Genomic DNA, 6,696 nt, shown 5'->3' on the forward strand with positions numbered 1-6,696 from the left:
ATTTTGTTTTTGAATTTTTGATGCAAGCTAACACAGGATCTAGGTCCTTGCTAAAATTATGTGACTGTTATGAGGCTCCAAATTTGGCCCATTTTGAGAGGACCATGGTGTTGGGCACTATGGTCCTAGAAATTATGGCTCTAGGTTTGGGGGGAGACTGTGGAGATAGCAAAAAAGTATACTTTATTGGTTATGCTAGTAGAATCAACACTTTAGTTAGGGCTCAGAATCCAAAATGCCAAAGTGAGGTCCAAGTGAGGACAAAATTTTAGGCAAGTATAATTTAGGACACTGCACCAACATTCTCCCAACAAGTCTCCAACATAACAAGCTTTGGCCAAAGCTCCTTTTAAGTTGAATATTAGCAACTAGGTCAGAAGTAGAATTTATCCTTCTTTGTTGCTCCATATTTGACACCTATCCACATTTGACTTAATACCAATAAATAAAATCTTACAAATGCATATATAAGCATCTATATGTGGGAAATGAGATCCTAGCCTAGGAACATGAACTAAGATCCCAATAATCCATTTCATATCATTGGCACACAAATGAGGTTCAACTATAGTCCTCTAGAAGAGGTTCACACTTGGAATTTTGCCCATTTTTTACAATGAAATTAAGAGAAGTGTGTGTGAATGAACAAGGGTAAATAATAGAAAAATGATGCATTTCATCATAAATAGTATATTATTGAAAATTGGGGATTAGCATTCACTATTGTAAACATACAAACTAGGTATCATTTCCAATTCCTCATATTCATTGGAGAGAAACCAACTAGGCTCTACTGCAATCCCTTAGGAAACTTGGTCATTGTAGTTGATTGTTCTCTTTTTGATCGATATGATTGCATGTGAAATGATGCAACAATTGTTGGCCATTTGGAGGAACTTATTATGTGTTACATTGATGTTTTATCATTGATGTCAACACTAGTTGTTTTGGATGATTTACCTACACCCTTTTGGTCCTAGTAGGATGAGTGGTTTCTAGTTGGTTTGGATCAGGCATGATTCAATGCACTCTGGTATGATTTGGTTATGGATTTGGCTTATTCATGAAACTCATGTTCATATTCAGTCAATTGGTTTTGGTCTGGTGATTGGATGCTATCCTATTTTCTTGGAAGCTTGTCTTATGGTACCAGCAAGGGTTTCACCAGTAGACCTTTGATGAAGATCTTTGATGATATGCATAAGTGGTGTTGGTGCATATTTTGGTGGAGATTTAGGATGATTTTGGTGATCATGTTCAAGACTTGGTGGATGGAGATCATTTCTTTAGCATGTGGACCTATATTGGGTCTTGATTAATCTAGGTTATGGACCGATTTAATGCAACATATAGATAGTACCTCTCGATGTGTTTCTGGGATGTCTTATGGGTTGAATATTGTTTATTTGGTCTAAGGCTGACATGCCTTGTAATTATGTAATTGGTTTATTGTCTGGTGGACAACTTGATTGTTTATGGTCAAGGGTTTGTATATATATATGTTGTAATATCTCATTGAAGATCATTATGTTTATGGTCAAGGAAATGAGAAATGGATATGTAATGTGCGAATAATGTAATATCATTTAGGCAAAGGATTTGGTCAATCATTAGTGATCAAATTGGGTTTATGTAAGCTTAACTGAAACTGTACTCAAGCATAGGAGATGCTATCTTTGTAGTTCATTCATTCTTTTGAATTGTAGTCTAGATTTCTATGTAGTCAATGAGACTGCTTTTGTGATGAGCAGTGCACTCTAGGCTGTTGGCCTTCCTGCAAGTGGAAGCCCCTAAATTGTAATTCACATACTTACTACAAAAGTATTATTTGACCGTGGGTAGGCTTCCCACCATGGTTTTTCCCTTTATTGGGTTTTCCACGTATAAATATTGGTGTCATGTGGATGGTATTTATTATCTGATTATTGTTTATGCTAAATTGGTTTAACTGCTATTCTGATATTAATGTTTTAGGTTTTGGTATTAAAGTTTTAATTGCTAAATGTTCTGGAAATCTATGACAACTGATTCACTTCCCCCTTTTCAATTGTCTTTCGGTTATTTGAACTATCTAACAATTGGTATCAGAGCTTTGGTCCTCTCTGCAGAAAGATTAACTGCTTGAGGAAGATCCTATGGCGACTAATAGTTCAAGTTCATCCAGTTCATATGGAACTATCTTTCAGAGAGATATTCCTAGGCTTGATGGAACAAATTACACAGTATGGAGGATTCAGATGGAGACTCATCTGAGATGTCTTGGCAAGGAGATTTGGGAGATCACACAGAATGGTGTTATACCTCATAATTTGGCATCTGGCAACCCTCCTCTGACAAAACTGGATAAGGAGCTTGAGAATGATTTTAGAGTAAGAGAAGCCCTCTTGTGTGCACTATCTAATCAACAAATAATGATATTAACTAACAAATCATCTGGAAAGGCTACATGGGATAAGTTGGAGACTCTTAATGAAGGCGACCCTACAGTGAAGATTGCTAAACTTGATGGTTACAGGGTGAGATATGAAAACCTGAAGATGGAAGAAGATGAAAGGATTACTACATTCATGGAAAGGGTAAATGAGATTGTTGTGGGAATTCAATGTTGTGGTGGAACTCTGAGTGAAGATGAAATTGTTTCTAAAATCTTGAGAGCCCTACCACCGGATTACAAAATGAAGGCTACTACTATTAATGAGTTGAGAACAATGGCTAATACTACTGTCAACAGAGATACCTTGGTTGGGAAATTATCTGCTTTTGAGCTTGAATAATTTGGACCTTCTAGAGCTATGAAGATTGAACTTTCTTTTCATGCATCTGCATCAACAACTGGTAAGCAAGATTGAAAAGATTTATACGCAAAGGAATTGGATGATGTGAAGAGAGAAGATGATGAGTTTGAGCAACTTGAAGCACTATTTGCTAGAAGAGTACCTAAAGGACTGGTAGGAAGTAAGTATGGAGGAAAAGCACCTTTAAAATGTTTTGCATGTAATAAGATTGGTCATTTTGCATCTAGATATCTTGAAAGGAATTCAATATTTGAAGAAAGAGTTAGAAGATCTTTTAAGCCTAACCCTGGATATTAGAAAATGAACAAGTACAAGAAAAACAGAGACAAATCACGCTACATAGTGGATAAGGAAGGTATTACTGACTTTGATGATGAATCGACAAAAGACTCTGCTAGTGGTTCCAACAATGGAAAGGAATGGGTGTTCTTGGCTATCAAGGAAGATGTTCCAGCACTAGAAGAGAATGTACCTAAAGAGAAGGCACTTGCTACTAAAATTAAAGACAAAGATGAATGGGTAATTGACAGTGGATTTTCACATCATATGACTAGAGATAAAGGGAAGTTTTTATCTTTGCAAGAATTTGATGGCGGTCTGGTTAGATTTGGAGATAATAAAACATGTATTATCAAAGGAAAAGGAACTAGATAATTGGATGGTAAGAACAATACTGACAATGTTTATTATGTTGAAGGTTTAAGGAATAATCTTTTGAGTGTAGGATAATTGGTGGATAAGGGATTTCAATTACAGTTCAAGGATGAAAAATGCAAAATCATTAATAGATATGATTTGGAGATTTCAACCGGTACACAGACAAAAGGTAATATATTTCATTTGAATTTGGGTGGGAAGACATGTTTGATTACATAGGTTGATGAGAGTTGGCTATGGCATAAAAGGATGTGTCATGTGAATTTTGACTGCATTGTGAAGATCAATCCACCTAAGGCAGTTAGAGATATACCTAAGATTGTAAAGCCCTATAATCCGGTATTTAAAGAATGCCAAATGGGGAAACAAGTTAGAACCTCTTTTAGGAGTATACAAGAAAAATCTAATGATGTTCTTGATATTATTCATACTGATTTGTGTGGCCTTGCTAGAGTTAAAAGGTTTCAAGGTGATATATATTTTATGCTAATCATTGATGATTATTCTAGAATAATGTGGGTTACTTTTCTAAAGGAAAAATTTGAAGCATTTGAAAAGTTTAAAATATTTAAGGCTAATGTGGAAACTGAGATAGGATTGAAGATTAAATGTTTGAGGTCAGATCATGGTGGAGAATTCACATCTGGTGAGTTTAATAAATTTAGTGAGAAGCATGGTATAAGCAGACAATTTTATGCTCCTTAGACACCACAACATAATGAAGTTGTGGAAAGGAAGAACAAAACTATCTTGGATGTTGCTAGAACAATGATGATGGAAGATAGTCTATCTCATATCTACTGGAGAGAAGCAGTGAGCACAATGGTTTATACATTCAACAGAGTACATATCAAAGGAGAAATTGGTAAGACACCTTATAAATTATGGGTTGGCAATACACCTATAGTTAAGTATTTCAGAATCTTTGGTAGTAAATTTTATATCAGGAGAGATGTGATGAAGGCATATTATTTGGTTATGCTAATGAAAGCAAGGCATATAGATGTTATAACAAGAGATTATAGATAATTGTGGAAAATGCTAATGTCAAAGTGGATGAGCTGAGTAGAGGTCAAATTAGAGTTTATGAGAAGGAACCAATGGTGGAAATGATTATATCTAAACTAGTAGCACCTTTACCAGAACATAGCATTGAACTAGTTATTCCAGCAGTATCAGAAAATTCTACAATAACTGAAGAACCGGGAAGAGGAACAGAGAATCAGAAGACTCCTAGGTATGTGAGATTAAATCATTCATAAGATCAGATCATTGGGGATAAGAACAATGGAGTAATGACAAGAAGAAGACTGACAACTAATGAGGTATGTTTAATTTCTCAAGTTGAACCAGTATCAATAATTGATGCATGTAAAGATGAATATTGGTTGAAAGCTATGGAAGAAGAATTAGATCAGATTGAGAAAAATAACACATGGACTTTGGTTCCCCAACCTAAAAATAAGAATATTATTATAACTAAATGGGTTTTTAGGAATAAATTAAATGAGGATGGTCAAGTTGTAAGGAATAAGGTTAGATTGGTTTGTAAAGGATATTCCTAGAATTAAGGAATTGATTATGGACAGACTTTTGCACCTGTAGCTACGATTGAAGCTGTAATATTATTTCTTGCCTATGTTGCCCATAAAAAATACAAGGTTTATCAGATGGATGTTAAGTGTGCATTTTTTAATGGGGATCTTGATGAGGAAGTTTATATTGAGAAACATGATGTTTTTCACTATCAGATGATACAAACATGGTTTGCAGGTTAAGGAAAGCTTTATATGCATTGAAATAAGCACCTAGAGCTTGGTATGCAAGGTTGGATAAATATCTTTTGAAGCTTGGTTTTACTAAGGGTAATGTTGACAGTAATTTATATTATAAAATCACTAATGATGATATACTAATTATTGAAGTATTTGTTGATGACATTATTTTGGGAGGTGAAAATAAGTTATGCATGGAATTTTCTAAGAATATGGAGAAAGAATTTGAAATGTCTATGATTGGAGAAATCAAATTTTTCTTAGGTTTGTAGATTACTCAAACTGATAAAGGTATTTTCATCTGTCAAACTAAGTATGCTAGATAATTGTTGAATAAATTTGGTATGAGAGATTCTAAACCAATAAGTATTCCTATGGTTACAAGCGATAAATTGACAAGAAAATATGTTTTTGCACTAGTAAATCCTACAAGATACAAATCTATGATTAAAAGGTCTGCTTTATTTGACTCAGACTAGGCTTGAGATAATGAATGATGTTTGTATTGTATCAAGATTTCAGAGTGATCCTAGAGAAAATCATGAGAGTGCGGTGAAAAGGATTTTTTAGATACTTACAAGGTACATTAGAATATGGTTTGTGGTACCCTAAGGATGATGACTTTACTTTATGTGCATATATAGATGCAGATTGGGTTGGAGATGTTGATGAGCAGAAAAGTACTTCCAATGGAGCTTTCTTTCTTGGGAAGAAGTTGGTTTCATGGATTAGCAAGAACAATACTGACATTAGGGATAGATATATGTGTAATTTAGAGCTTTATAGAGATATCATTCACATGGGGAGTTTGTTATTTGTTTTATAACTTCATTGCTATATCTTTATGTGGGAGATTGTTGGTTGTCTTCCATTGGGGGAGACTTATTTGACATTTCTTGGTACCTAGATGTTTTTCACATCTAGTGTTGCCATCAATGCCAAAGGGGGAGATTGTTGGCCATTTGAAGGAATTAATTATGTTTTGCATTGATGTTTTGTCATTGATGCCAATACTAGCTGTTTTGGATGCTTTACTGACACCCTTCTGGTCTCAGTAGGATGAGTGGTTTCTGGTTGGTTTGGATCCAGCATGATCCGGTATGCTCATGTATGATTTGGTAATGGATTTGACCTATTCATGATACTCATGTTCATATTTAGTCAGTTGGTTTTGGTCTGGTGATCAGATACTATCATGTTTGCTTGGAAGCTTGGCTTGTGGTACCGACAAGGGTTTCACCAGTAGAGCTTTGATGAAGATCTTTGATGATATACATAAGTGGTGTTGGTGTAGCTTCTGGTGGAGATTCAAGATGCTATTGTTGATCATGTTTGATATTTGGCAGATGGAGATCATTTCTTTAGCGTGTGGACCTATATTGGGTCCCAGTTGATCTAGGTTATGGACCGACTTAATGTAACATGTGGATAGGACCTCTCGATATGTTTCTAGGATGTCTTATGGGTTG

Source organism: Cryptomeria japonica, chromosome 10, assembly GCF_030272615.1.
Source record: "Cryptomeria japonica chromosome 10, Sugi_1.0, whole genome shotgun sequence".
Taxonomy (NCBI): Eukaryota; Viridiplantae; Streptophyta; class Pinopsida; order Cupressales; family Cupressaceae; genus Cryptomeria; species Cryptomeria japonica.